Source organism: Heteronotia binoei, chromosome 3 (genome assembly GCF_032191835.1).
Source record: "Heteronotia binoei isolate CCM8104 ecotype False Entrance Well chromosome 3, APGP_CSIRO_Hbin_v1, whole genome shotgun sequence".
NCBI lineage: Eukaryota > Metazoa > Chordata > Lepidosauria > Squamata > Gekkonidae > Heteronotia > Heteronotia binoei.
Window position 1 is genome coordinate 87,542,483 of NC_083225.1, and position 15,599 is coordinate 87,558,081.

Sequence of the window (15,599 nt, forward strand, 5' to 3'; positions counted from 1 at the left end):
CATTACTAATATCTTTTCTGGAATTGTTTTTCAGTTTCTCTCCCCCCCCCCCCACATTCCTGGAAGTGAGCAGCTCCATCTGGAATTCCACATATGGTTGCCAAGTCTGAGTTAGGGACTTCCTGAAGATTTGGAAGCATGGCCTGGGGAAGATGCAGTTCGAGGAGGGGAAAGACCTCAGTGAGGTATAATGCCCTACAGCAAGGGTGTCGAACTCATTTGTTATGAGGGCCAGATCTAATATAAATGAGACCTTGTTGGGTGGGCCATGTGTGTACTTATTTAAAATTAAGTAGCAGAGATATAAACTTTATAAAGGACACAAACACAAAGATTTTTTTTTGTTTAAACCCTTAAAACATTAGCACTCAGTCTTAAAGGTGCTTTCTTTGTATTTCTCCCATGGGATCCAGGGAACTGGGCAAAGGAAGCTCTGGTTCTTTCCTTCCTTCCCAAGGGGACCAGGAGGGGAAGGAGCCTCAGCCAGTAGAAGGAAGAGAGGCTCGGCTCAGTAGCTGTGCTGTGTGATTGAGAAAGCTTGACAAGTAGGGTTACCAACCCCCAGGTGGGGGCAGGGGATCCCCCGGTTTGGAGGCCCTCCGCCCTCTTCAGGGCCATCAGAGAGTGGGGGTGCGGAAGAGAAATGTCTGCTGGACACTCCATGGAGACCGATTTCCATAGGATATAATGGAGAATCCATCTGTGAGTATCTGGGGCTTGGGGCTGTTTTTTGAGGTAGAGGCACCACATTTGCAGCATAGCATCTGGAGCCTCTCCTCAAAACACCCCCCAAGTTTCAAAAATATTGGACCAGCGGGTCCAATTCTATGAGCCCCAAAAGAAGGAGCCCCTATCCTTCATTACTTCCAATGGATGGAAGGCATTTAAAAGGTGTGCAGTCCCTTTAAATGTGATGGCCAGAACTCCCTTTAGAGTTCAATTATGCTTGCCACAGCCTTGCTCCTGGCTCCACCCCAAAGTCTCCTGGCTCCACCCCCAAAGTCCCCAGATATTTCTGGAATTGGACTTGGCAACCCTATTGATAAGGCAAACTCTGCTTCCCCCCTCTTCCTCCCCAACGGAGGAGTTTCAGCCAATAGATGTTTTGCTTTGTTGCTCCTGTGCAAGCCTTGCAAAGCAAGCTGTTATGCAGAAGGAAGCAAGAGTGAGGGAGAAGGAAGCAGATGACAGCCAGTTGCTCGGGGGCCTGATAGGAGCCCTCCAGGGGCCTGATTCAGCCCCTGGGCTGTGTGTTTGACACCCCTGCCCAACAGTTAACCCTCCAAATCAGCCATTTTCTCCAGAAAATAAAAAGAAGAAGAGATTGGATTTATACCCCACCCTTCACTGCCCGAAGGCATATCAGAGCAGCTTACAGTCTCCTCTCCCTTCCCCTCCTGACAACAGACACCCTGTGAGCAATGTTCCCTCTGGAGTCTTATGACTGGCATTAAAGTTGTGACTGCTGGCATTAAAATTGTGAACTACTCCATAAATTAATTTGCTCTTGGGCCACTTTTCCTGAGCTGAGACAAAAATGTGTGAGCCAGAGGCTAAAAAATTGTGAGCTAGCTCACACTAACTCAGCTTAGAGGAAACACTGCCTGTGAGGTAGATGGAGGTGAGAGAGGTCTGATAGGAATTGCTCTTGAGAGGAATAGCTCTGTGAGAACTTGTGACTGACTCAAGGTCACATCAGCAGGTGCATGTGGAGGAGCAAGGAATTAAACCCAGTTCTCCAAGATAAGAGTCCACACACTTAACCTAACCACTACACCGAACTGGTTCTCTTCTGTAGTCTGGAAATCAGCTATAATTCAAGGAGATCTCCAGGCCCCACCTGGAGGTTAGCAATCCTACATGAGCACCTTTTGGAACCCTGTTATTGATTCTTGGACTGGACACTGCAACGGAATACTGTCTAGCTTTTTGGTGGTCCCTTATACTTTCATCTTCAGCTTCTACTTTGTAAATAAACAGATATTTAATATGGCACTTTAAGTCTCCTGTATTATTTTCTCCCTAGATACGTGGTCCCACAAAAGCACTGAAAAGTTTCCACTGTTCTATATAAGAGAGTGTGGAAGTACAAAACGCCTTGTGCTTTAGAATATAAAGTGGAAATGCATAACCGCACAGTGCTCCAGCCCCATGCAGAGTAAGTTCAGTCTAAACCCACTAAAGGCATTTGGAATCAATGGGTTTAGGCTTAAGTAACTCTGCACAGCGTTGCATTGCTAGTCATGCTGCACAAAATGGAATATGTTAAATGTATGTTAGATTTTATATTTGACCAAAAATAATTTGTTGAGAAGATGCTGAAAATCCTATCTGATTTTTCCTTTGTAACTTTTAGTAACTACCTTTGTATTCACACTAGTAAGTTTTGTGCTACATGTTGGTTCTGGAAAAATCCAGAGATTTGTTTTGTGAGCAGAAGGTCACTTTGCCCAGAGGACAGAAAAGATTGTTGATTCTGCTTTTCCACTGCAGAGCCCCCACATTTTACCCCACGCAGTTCTGGAGAGTCCCTGATTTGAGGAATAGCATTGAGGGATGAGTAGGCTGCAGTGGGAAAATGCCATACAGTGATAAAACCACAAGCTCTTCTTGAAGGTCTGTCCTCCTTATCACTAAAACACATGATGCCTTTATGTTTTGAACTGGCTCAGTATTATCAAGATGAATGAACTGAGACTCCGCAGCTGCAAAAGATCCCTTTCTTAAAATTAACTTCTCCATGTGGTCAGTGCTGCATTTTCTTTCTCTGAACTTTGCTTGGAACTGCTCAGTATTCCATATTTTTGCTTCAGACAACAGGCCATAAGAGATATTTTGAGTTTGTCAGACAGAAATACTTGCTCTAAGTTCCTTCTGGATTCCGCAGCTAAACAAGCTAACAACTCAGTTGCAAATTGCATGGTACTAGGGACCTGCCAATATACGTAATGTGCTTCATATGAACATTTATTGAAACAGAAAAATGCTTTCAGAGTAGAATGAGATGCATTGTATTTACCCTAGATCATACTGGACAGCAGGCATCATTGTATTATTATTATGAAAGACACTATTGTAAACCATACTGGGGGGGGGGGGCTACAGCAACCATTATATTGCATTTGCACTTTTTGCTCACATTGGTATAGCTTTTTCTGCATAGAGCTAAAGTATAAAATGTCAACATGATAATATTTTGATACAATAATGAAAAAAATAATGACTTGTAACAGGCAAGGACTTATTGATACTTCATCAACGTCACCAAAGATAAAAGCAAGATAAAACATAAACCAATAGAAATAGCTGTGCAGGGGAGGGTGGTCTATAAATCAAATAAATAGATATTTGAAGCAACAGAGAGCCAATACCCGCTTCAGTATTTTCATTCCAATTGCAACTAGAATAAGCTGATGGACAGTACAGGATGAAAAACTCTTGGAGCTCTTCAGAAGATCTGTTGTATCTTGAAAAGCTCATTAAAATAGAGGGATATTTCTGTATAACTTTCTTTTGTTAGATTTTTGTTTTCCATTGGTATGACACAGTGTATCAATTATGTCCAGGCAAAGCTCTTTCTGGTTTCAAAATGCAAATCCTTGTATCCAGGGAAATGTACTGCATTTGCTAGGTAGTATATTCACAGCCTTTGTAAATACTACATGAATTGCATTTGCCATGTTTCATAGTCATCTGCTTGATACAGCTTGTTACCTAATTTCTGATAGAAAATTATATGGCTGCTTTTTTCTGCTAAGCTATATTTCTGCCATTAGTGGGGGTCACTAATTATGAAAGACCCTGTTTCCTCCTCTTACGCAAAGGCTTTTCCAATACACAAGATTTTGTGGTTGGTGCTCCACCATTCAAACACTATATAATGTGAACACAACAGCCTATTTTATAGTCCTCGTGGATAGAATTGTGCATTTTCAAAAGGCGCTTTCCAACAGAATTGCGCAAGGATTAGATGCACAACTATTGCTAAATATGGCACAAAAAGCTCCAATAATGCTGTTCCAAGTGTATGGAGGCACTTTTTCCTGTACTTTCTAACATGTATGACATGACATCTGCACTTACTTTCCAAACAAAGCAAATAGGATTGGGTCCTGAGCAACTCAGTAACACTGCAGCTGCATCCCTGCCCCTGCAGTATCACAGAAAGGGGCTTACATGCTACTGATGAGACAGGAAAATGGAAGGCTATTAGGCCCAAAGAAAGCTACTGCTTCTGTAAACCCAACTTGCCTCATTCTAATAACGGACTCAAGGAAGGAGAGTGCGAGTGGCATTTGGCAAACTTCTCGCTGCAGGGATGTTGTTTGCATTGCCACATCTACTGTGAATAGGATTGAACTGAGCAGCCACATTGATAAAATTGCTTAACTTGGACTAATTCCTTCTTAATTGCTTATACATAACCTCTTGTTCAGCTCTCAGTGATTATGATGGAACTTAAGTATTAATCACTGTCTGTCTAAGATGCACCTGGCCAAAAAGTTAAGATTTCCGATATGACAGTCCTTGTTCTGGAATATCTAGACAGAACTCTCTACCTACCAGAGTTATGTCAGTGCTCCTAGAAACTAGACAAATAGGATTAATGAGATTTCAACGAGTCTCTTTTCTTTCTGCACATCTTCTTGTGTTCCATCTGTGTGTTTGCTTGAAACAATGGCTTGGATCTAACCTCTATGGAGTGTGACATCATAGTAAATCAACAACCTTTTGTATAAGAGCAGCTTTGAACTGGCTGAGATGCAAGGAGAATAGGAGCTCCCTGTTTCTATGTTTCTACATCATTTTCTTCCATGGTGAGATGCAAAAATTATCTCTGCATCATAAGCTTGTGCATTCCACTAAATTGTAATGAAAATGTACATTCTATTTTGAGCATAATAATGAAATAGAGGACAGAAATATGAAGCAGTTGAGCCTTCCTCTCCCCATCACCTAGGGTTGCCAAGTCCAACTCAAGAAATATCTGGGGACTTTGGGGGTGGAGCCAGGAGCAAGACTGTGAAAAGCACAATTGAACTCCAAAGGGAGTTCTGGCAATCACATTTAAAGAGACCACATGCTTTTTAAACGCCTTCCCTTCATTTGAAAATAATGAAGGATAGGGGCATCTTCTTCAGGGGCTCATAGAATTGGATCTCCTGGTCCAAGCCTTTTAAAACTTGGGGGGTGTTTTGAGGAGAGGCACCAGATGTTGTGCTGAAAATTTGGTGCCTCTACCTAAAAAAAAAAGCCCCCTAGAGCCCCAGATAACCACAGATCAATTCTCCATTATACTCTATGGGAATCGATCTCCATAGGGTATAATGGAGTGTCCAACAGATATCCTCCCCTCCCCCACTTTCTGATGATCCTGAAGTGGGGGGAAGACCTCCAAACCAGGGGATCTCCTGCCCCAACCTGGGGATTCTGCCATCACCCAAAGAGCATCTCTGTCATACCTGAAGCCACTCTTAACAAATAAGTGTTTTGACTGAGTAAGGACAATTACTTGTGCATGTGCTGAATCATTTCTTCCATGAAACAACTGTACTTCTAAATTTCTCAATGGCTTCAGGGAGTGAAAAGCTTTGCTTTTCATAAGAAATAATTTGGGTTACTTCTACAGATTTTTGCAGCACTCAGTCATGATAATGCCCCCGTTGCATTTGAAAAACCTCAGACAACTGACACACATCTTTCTTCCTTCCATCTCCCCGTCCACAACAAAATACATTATTCTGACTGATTCTATAGTCAATTTATTTATATTTATTTATTAATATATTTATACCCCATTCTTCTCCAAAAGTGGAACCCATGGCAGGTGAAGACAACAATATAGCAATAAAAATGAAACATCAGTAAAATGGAACCAGATTACTAAAATTGAGTTCCTCAAAATATGCTTCTATAGTTTGCACATATGCCAGCCACATATCCTCTCAGGAGGCCTCAAAAACTCTAGAGCTCAGTTTTATAATCTCTCTAGAACATTAGCAGGCAGAAACCTTCCTTTTTTGTTCTGAAAGGCTGTTCTACAACTAGAGTTGTCAGCCTCTAGGTGGGGTCTGGATATCTCCACATGACAGAGATCAGTTCCCCTGGAGAAAATGACTGCTTTAGAAGCTGGACTGTATGTCAACATACCCCACTAAGGTCTCTCCCCTCCGCAACCCTGCCCTCCCCAAGCACCACCCCTCAAAATCTCCAGGAATTTCTCAGCTTGGAGTTGGCAACCCTATCCATAACACAGAGGCTACCATTTTGAAGGATTTTGCATGGGTAGCCAAGAACACTAATGGCAGGGAAGGTACAGGGAGCTGAAGCTGACTATATCCCACTAGCATTGGAATATTTAGTAAGAATAAATTTTAGAATCTGGCAAAGGATTACGATAACACCCAGTTTTGAAGGATGGTTTAAATTTATCTCAGAAATTTGTTTAGTTGTTAACAATGGGACCTTTTTATTGTTAATAACAGATTACCACTAATATTAGGAAAGTTCTTGTCTATTCTTTTAAAGAGAGAACTCATTCCAGAACACTGAAATAATATTTTACTATCTTCTTCTATATTTGAAACATATATTTAATAGTTGATTTTACTTGTTGTATGCAGCTATTCAAAATATTTGATAATTTATGATGAATTTATATTTTCCCCTATGCCCTTTCCCCTACTGTCTCCCATTTTTTTGAGAAATTAAAAAACACCTTAATCATGAGAGCTGAAGCTGACTGAAACTATAGAGTTGCAGTAAGAGTTCACCACCAATAACCTACTTCACTGTGCTATGGTGATCCTGAGACCTCTGAGTATAGCTAACCACCAGAATTAAATCGCTGCCTGAAATTATGATGGTAGCACATGCGATTGTTTTAAATTGTTTTAATGTTTTTATTGTGGTTATTGTATTGGTCACACTAATGTGTTTGTGTCGACCCTTCGTCTGTGAGCCGCCCTGAGCCTGCCTTTGGTGGGAAGGGCATGATATAAATTAAATAAATAAATACAAGGAGCGGCAGTCCTTCAGCTATGTGGGTGCCAGGTCATGAAGATGTAAGATCAGCAGTCACCCAGCCAGGGTGGATTTTCCCCAAAATTTGGGAGCTCCAATCTGCCTCTGGCCAGCTGACCAGTGGGGGAAGCCCCACCCCACCCACTTCAACATCATAATGCAAGGCACGGGGCTGTATGGATGCTCCCATGTTTCAGCCAGAATTCTGTAGACACCATATAGCTTTTTTGGCCAAAATGCTAGAGTGCCCACATGCAACATCCCCAGCATGATGACATCACTTCCAAGTAATATCATTGCACTGTGGTATCATTGCATGCAAGAATATCCCAGAATGGATCTGGGAGCCCCCCACTGGAAGCCAGGTAAGACCTAGCAACCCTAAGAAGATGGGATGTTTGGATCAAGGCTTAGTTAAAGCCAGCAGCTTTAATTGAACACAGAATACGCTGACAACCTCCAGGTAGAGCCTGGAGTTCTCTCAGAATTCAGGTGATCTTCTGGCTCAGAGATAAGTTCTCCTGGAGGAAATGGCAGCTTTGGAATGTAGACTCTGTGGCATCACATACCCACTGAACTCTCCACCCCCCACCCCGCTGCCCAAGCTTCACCATTGCAGGGCACTGTCCCCAAATCTCCAAGAATTTCCCAAGATGGAGTTGGCAACCCTACCATACACATTAGTAACCAATGCAACCACTAGTTACCAATGCAGAGATTTTACTGCTAGGGAAACATGACCCTAGTGGCTAGCCTCACTCATCAAATGGCCTGTTTCATTCTGAGACAATTGAGGTTTCCAAAGGAAATCCTGTGCAGAGTGTTTAACACTGCACAGAGTGTTTAACCCCAGGTTACTGTAGCACAGCTGGGTGGCTGACCCAAGACAGGGGATTAACCTCCAGGCTTCCACCACGGAGGATGTTTAGTAGCACCATAAAGACTAATAACATTATTAATGGATTTTATATTATGCTAGTCTCTCTTAAAACATATTTTCATCGCCACCATATTTCTGTTGTGAATTTTAAAATGTTGACCTAATGGATTTCAATTTAAATATGTCCAATCAAGTACACTTTGACTCATGAACTGTTATGACAGAATAAATTTTGGGAGGGACTATTGCTCAGTGGTAGAGCATCTTTTTGGCATGCAGAAGGTCAGGGGGAAAGGGTGGTGATAGGGGAAGAATCGTCCTGGAGACATCCACTTACATGTGGCGTGCCACAATGGGCAGTTCTGTTCCCGATGTTATTTAACATCTACGTGCACCCCCTTGCCCAGATTGTCAGGAGGTATGGGCTAGGGCAGTGGTGGTGAACCTATGGCATAAGTGCCAGAGGGGGCACTCAGAGCCCTCTCTGTGGGCACGCGTGCCGTCGCCTGCCAGGGAGGAAGAGGAGGAGGCTGCGGCAGGCAAGCGAGTGAAGGAAGTGGTGCTCCCGCCCCAACTGGTGGAAGAGTCGGTGGGGAGTGTGGCAATGGAAGAGGGAGCACTGCAGTTGCCTACCGACCACCCACCTCCCCCCTCCTCGTTGGGCGTGGTCTCTCTGCCTCTTCCCTCACAGGGTGCGAACATTCCTGCCGGAAGGAGGGGCTGCCAGAGCCTCTGAGGTGGCACCGGTGCTCACCCCCCCCCTTGCTCTTTCGGACTCACCTGCGCTGCAGTAACCCGGTGCTGGCAAGAGGGGGCGCTACCTGGTGAACTGCTGCGTGCACATACAAATAGCAGCAAAGTAAGTGCTGCCAGCGCTATAGCCTGGGAAGGGATCACCTTGTTTTCTTCCAACAGAGAGCGAGCAAGCAACTAACCTGGGGAGCCGCATGTGTCTCTTCTATCCCTCTCCTGTGGCTCTCCAAGTCTTGGCTCCCCCCCTCCTGGTTTGAAAGCGGAGATTTTTGGTTTTTCACTCTGTTTCTTCAGAGAGATCGAGAGAGAGAGAGAGAGAGTTAGTTGGAGGGGGGGGCAGGGGGTAGAACAGCCAAGCCTCGTCCCCGGCTCCTAGCAGCCCTCAGCTGGGGTAGGATGAGCTGGGGACTGCAAGTCTTGCCTCTGCTTGCCACTGTCACCGGAGTCAGTAAGGTAAGTTTTTTGGGGGAAGATAGGGCTCAGGTGGGAGTCAAGCAGGGTTCCCTCTAACCTGCGCTAGGGTTAAGGCAGGAGAGAGGGAGGTGACTAGCTGGCTGTGTGTGCGCATGTATGGGGAGAAGGCAGCAAGAATGGCTCCCCCATGTTATCTACCCTCCTTCCCCCTCTGCGGACTCCCGCAGGTGCTCCGGAAGCAGGAGAGAAATGCCTGCTGTGTTGAGGAGGCTCCTTTCCTTCTGCTTTGGGTGGGCGAAAGATGTCCCTGGGGCTCTGTCTGCAGACCCGGCACTTCCAAGTATGCATGTGTGTGTGAGAGAGAGACAGGGATAGTGAAGTCTGGTCTGATACCTGAACAAGCAGGGGGAGAACACTTCTGAGAAAATAGTTCTCAGTTTAACCCAGACTTTAAGAACCAGATAACAGTTAACAGAGCATTTCTTCGTCTGATGAAGTGTGCATGCACATGAAAGCTTACATTCTGAATAAAGCTTGGTTGGTCTTAAAGGTGCCACTGGACTCCAACTTTGTTCTACTGCTTCAAATCAACACAGCTGCCCACCTGGATCTGTTAGTAAGGTGAGAGAAAGAAATGCCTGTGCTGTGTATTGGAGGGAAGCTCCTTTCTCTTCCCTGCTGCTTAAGGCAGGCAAAAGGTGTCCTCAGAGTTGGGCAAAGGAATGCTGCGAATTGGTGCGCAGGCAGGGAGAAAGTGGTAAGAATGGATCTCCTACACATGTCGGTCTGCCCTACTTCCCTTCTTGCTTGTGGACTCTGCAGAGTCTCCTGAAGCAGGCAGGAGAGATAGATGCATGCAGTGTATGGGTTTTTTGGGGGGAGGGGGGAGGCTTATTTCCTTTTCCTTCTGCTTCAGATGGGTGAGAGGCATCCTCGAGTGCGCAGGGCTGGCACATCAGGGCTGCCTCAGCAGGAGCCTGGTGGTGGGCAACCCATTGGTGTTTTTTGTGTTTCTTTCCTCAACTTTTATATCCCCCCAGCTATGCCTTTTGATCTTTTCTCTCCCATTGCCAAGCCTTTTCTGTCATTTTTGCTTCTCCTCCCACCACATCATGGATTTTATATGCCCCCCCCCCCCTTTTCCAATTGCTTTTAATGTTCAGCCCTTTCTTCTCCCTTCCCCATAACTTGGAGCTTTGGGGAAAGCAACCGTGCAGGGGGGTTTCCCTTTATCTTTGCATTTCTTTCCCTTTCCTCCCCCCCCCCCATGTCTTTCCATTTATGGAATTCCTATTCCACACACCAACCCTGCTGCATTTTAGATACCAGGTGAAAACATTCTGGGCTTTTAATTGATTTGTGTTGGGGAGGGAATGTCTTTTTGTGTTCTTTTAGCCCATGGTGTTCTTGTGGTGTCTGGCATATATCTTTTCAGTTGATTTTACAATATTAAATTTGATTGTTTATGTTTTTAAGTATTGTCTGGAAGCTGCCTTGGGTATTACATTGATTAGCACTGATCAGTATTCAGGTTAAATTGCCATGTTGGCACTTTGCAATAAATAAGTGGGTTTGGGGTTGCAGTTTGGACACTCGGTCTCTAAAAGGTTTGTCATCACTGGGCTAGGGTGTCATCAATATGCTGATGACACCCAGAGTTTTCTATTGATGAGTGGTCGGTCTGACTGCACCCCAGACAACTTGGACCCGGCACTACAAACCGTGGCATCTTGGCTCAGACTGAGTTGACTGAAGCTGAATCCGATTAAGATGGAGGTTCTCTATCTGAGTCGTGGTGGTCCGGGAAAGGAGATCCCCTTGCTGGCTTTTGATGGGGTGCCACTAATATTGGCCTCAAAGGTCAGGAGCCTGGGAGTGCTCCTGGAGTCATCTCTGACTATGGAGGCCCAGGAAGCAACCACTGCCAAGTCTGCTTTTTTCCATCTGTGGTGGGTATATCAGTTGCCTCCTTTTTTTGGAGCACTGTGACTTAGCAATGGTGATCCATGCTACAGTCACCTCGAGAACAGACTACTGTAATGCCCTCTACATGGGGCTGCTGTTGACTCTGACTCGAAAACTGCAGCTAGTCAGAACACTGCAGCGCAGTTGTTAATGGGCTCCATTGATGGGAGCACATTCAACCTGTGCTGAAAGAGCTGCACTGGCTGCCTATGGTGTACTGAGTCCATTTCAAAGTGCTGGTATTGGCCTTTAAAGCCCTATATGGCCAAGAACCTGCCTATCTATGGGACCGCCTTTCCCCATATGTTCCCCAGAGAGCACTGTGTTCGGGAGCTCAAAAACTGCTATCCATCCCCGGACCAAGGGAGGCCAGGCTAAGCTCTACACGGGCCAGGGCCTTCTCAGTGGCAGCACCAATGCTGTGGAGTGCTCTCCCAAAGGCCATAAGAGCCCTCTGGGATCTCTCCCAATTCTGCAGGGCCTGTAAAACTGAACTTTTCCAACAGGCCTATAATAATCAAGTGGGAGAAGGCTGCTATTCTATGCTGCTGAGAAATACCATCAGAAGGACCACTAACAGATAAACAGAATAATAATGACATCAATGTAATCTGATCCGCCTATGTTAAAATTCTTGTATAGCACCAAATATTTCGTTTAAATTATTTGTTCAAGTTTTATCATTTTTAAAATTGCAACTGAAATTATTGTTTTTAACATGACTGTTATCTGCCCTGAGTCTGCTTGTGGAGTGGGGAGGATATAAATCTAAGGTAAATAAATAAATAAGATAGCTGTGCATGTTCATGTGTTAGTGTTTAAGGTGCCACTGGACGTCTGGTTTATTTCATAACAGTGTTTTCATGCCTCAGACTTTCTGCTCTGGCCATACTACATCCCTCTCTATAAGAGGCATAGCTACCATTACTGACAGAGCACCTGATTGCACTCATTCATAATGCTGGCCAAACACTCATGAATCCTTCTTCCATACCAGATCAGATATGGAGTACATGAAACAGAACAAACAGTAGCAGACATAGGAGTTTCGAAATATCTCCCTCCAAAGAATGTATATGTCTCATAGTGATTTCATTTTCATCCCCACATAAGTGAATCTCCAAAGACTGATCTCAGGAAGACAATGACTGGGAAGCAGAGCTAGGACAGGTAGAAAGGAAAAACACCAAGGTGAGAGAGCCCTTCTCCAAACATGAACAGGTCTCAAATAAAAACTAGAAACTGCTTCTAGCAGCTTCTGTTCATTGTGCATTACTAGCTGTATTTCTTTCACCTCAGGCAATGCAGTTGAACCAACATTCCAGCCTCCTTACCATGCCAATTTACAGCAGCAGCAATGAATGGTGGAGAAGGGAATGTTACTGTACCTAGGGTGACCTTGAGCTGCCACTGCTTAGAAAATCCTTTCTCACCAACTGTTTCCTTCTCAACTATAGTTACTTTCCATAGTAGCACCTCCTACTAAACATGCATGGCATGTTCCATTGCCATTTTTTCTAATGAAATAACACAAGAACGGGAAATATCACGACATTAAAAATACACAATGGATTTTTATGAGGAAAGGAATGAATATTAATTCCTGCACAGAAACACACATGGAAGACAGCGCTGACATTTATTAAGGAAACTTCCATAGATTTAAAATGGAAATTGAGTCAACAGAAATTAAGGTTCACAACTCACTACACCCAATTTTTTAAACATTTTAAAGAAAAATATGTGTTGTGCTGCAGGGTGGTGGACATAGTTCAGTGACACTGCTACAGAGATCTGTGTTCCAGAACAGAATTAAATTCTCAATTGCACAATCCATAGGATAGACAGAGAGGGAGACTAGAGAATATCTGTGCCAACTAAGTGAGATCTGGGTTGAACTTCTGTTCCCTCCTTTGTTACAGGTATTTATTTAAGGCTGGGTATGGCCAGAAGTTCTTTATGTAGGAGAGGAAGTCTTGGGGACATCTCTGCTGAGCTTCTCCTCCTTCCCTTGTTACAGATTTGGGCATAGTCAGAGGCATGAGCCCGTTAATACAGATTGGGGGGGAATAGCCAAAAAGTGCTCTTGGCCCTTAGCCTATGAATTGCAGTGGATCTAGGACCAGTCCAGGATACAGGAGTTGCTTTGTATTGTTTTCTGTTTGTTTAAATGATATTTTTTTCATTGTAAGCCACTATGAGTCCCAGTGGAAAAGCAAGGTAGAGATGCTTAAAGAAACAAATATATTCAAAGTAATGGAATTTCAAATTAAACCACAGAAACCAGATCCTATAAACTCTTACTGCAAAAATAGTAGAAGCCTGTAAATGTAATAATCCAATTTCAGCACACAAGTGGATGGTGTGTTTGTTGAAAAAACAAGTGTTTCTTCAACATTTTCATGTCACTTTCGTATCTTATATCAGCTAACCATCTGACAGTTCTCTCCTGCCTGTCAAAACAAGAAATATGAGAATTCTGCTTGACATAGGGTAAAAGAGCATTGACAAAAGACTTAGTGTTCCATTACATTAGGCAAGAAGGACCTTGCAGTATATGAACTTTGTTAAAGAAACTTAGGTGATGTACACAAAAAAGGCAGCCATGAAGAAGCAAGAAAATATTCTTAAGTGTAAGGATGTGTTGCTGGCAACCAAGATGCCATAGTATTCCCTATTATTATGCATAGGTATGAAAGTTGGACAATAAAGGAAGTGGACAGGAAGTGGATTAATTAAAAATACTTGCTGAGAAATATGTCCCTTTGACCAGACTTGTTCTGCTTTAATCCATGCATCTTCTACTGCCATATTCTTTGCTACAAAATTAATCTAGTTTTTGGGAAAAAATCTAAACTGATATTATGAGAATACAATCTAGTAGTTTTTATTTATACACTAGTTATATAATGTGTTTCTTTAGAATATCTTTCTTCAGTAGCTATGGATCTTGAACTATGACACAATTTAAAAGTCTGTGCATGTGTAAAAAAGTGGGTACATGTGAAGCTGCCTTATACTGAATCAGACCCTCGGTCCATCTAAGTCAGTATTGTCTACTCAGACTGACAGCAGCTTTCCAGAGTCTCAAGCTACCTGCCTGGATCCTTTTCAGTTGGAGATGCCGGAGATTGAACCTGGGACCTTCTGCTTACCAAGCAGATGCTCTACCACTGAGCCATCCCTCCCCCTGCAGATGGAGGTCAAGAAAACAAACGTAGCCATGCTGGTCTATTAGAAAAAAAATCCAAAACCAATAGCAGCATAATGTCTTTTATTGGGACCAACCAGCTAAAGTAGTACAAAGTAATGAGCAGCCTTTTGAGTTAACTCTTTGAACTGCTTGTTCAATAAAAATAAAAAATGATAAAGAAAAATATGGTTGAAAGTCCAGGAGTCTTCAGTTTGTTGATAGCACTCTTCAATAGTTCAGGTGTTACACCAACTTGTTAAGTTAGATCAGGGGTGGCCAATCTGTGGCTCAAGAGCCACATGTGGTTCTTTCACACATATTGTGTGGCTCTTGAAACCCCCACTGCCCCATCAGCTAACTTGGAAAAGGCACTTCTTTCTTTAAATCACTTCTCCAAGCCAAGCCAACCAGTGACTTAGAGAATGCATTTAAAGTTAAAAGTTGCTTTATTTCCACCTCTCTCTCCCCATCTTTCTTCATTTCTTCTTGTGGCTTTCAAACATCTAATGTTCATGTCTTGCGGCTCTCAGACATCTTATATTTATTCTGTGTGGCTCTTACATTAAGTTTGACTACACCTGTTAGATCATGCTGCATGTGTAAAGCAAACTGCAGGTAGCACCAAGAACTACCAAGATACAAAAGCAGGCAATGACTGCTCTTTCTGAAAATATAAGAGTCAGCTGTAGTTCCTATCTGCCTCTAACACTTATCACAACATGAGTCCTTTGCTGCAACAGAAAATAAAACATGAGTCTGTTTTTGCACCTACCAGATCAGGTGCTAGGTGTTCAAGAAAATTCAGCAAGCAGTTCACATATAGGCACATTTGAGCAATATATATTTAACACTGATGAGGTGTCCCTGTGTGGTAGGCTACAGATGTCCAGTTTTTAGCCATGTCTTTGATTACAGAGGATCAAATAGGCCAGTGGTTAAAGTACTGATCTGAAAATGTGTTTACTGACGAATCTTGCCAAATCCCTCCTTGCTTAATGATCCTGTCAGCTAGTTCATTACCTTTCAGACATAATCAGAAACCCACCACCATCAAAATAACAATAGACTAGAAATGAAAAATCTCCATCTGTAAAAAAAAATAAAATGTGAGAACTGAAACATATCTCAAGCCTGGCAATGACTATTAAGTCCTAGAATTTAAGAGTTCTGCATTGGTGGAAGTGGGCTTGAATGCCAGGTTAAACAAGGTAAATTCCTCTGTTATTATTTACTATTGCTACTAAAAATTAAACAGGAAGAATACACTCCGGTCTTCTTTATTGCCAGCACTGCTTTAGTCTTTGCAAAGCTATTTCCGGTGGCTATGTCCAAAGAGAGGAGTGCAGGCTAATTTCCTTCGGTGATAAGTAC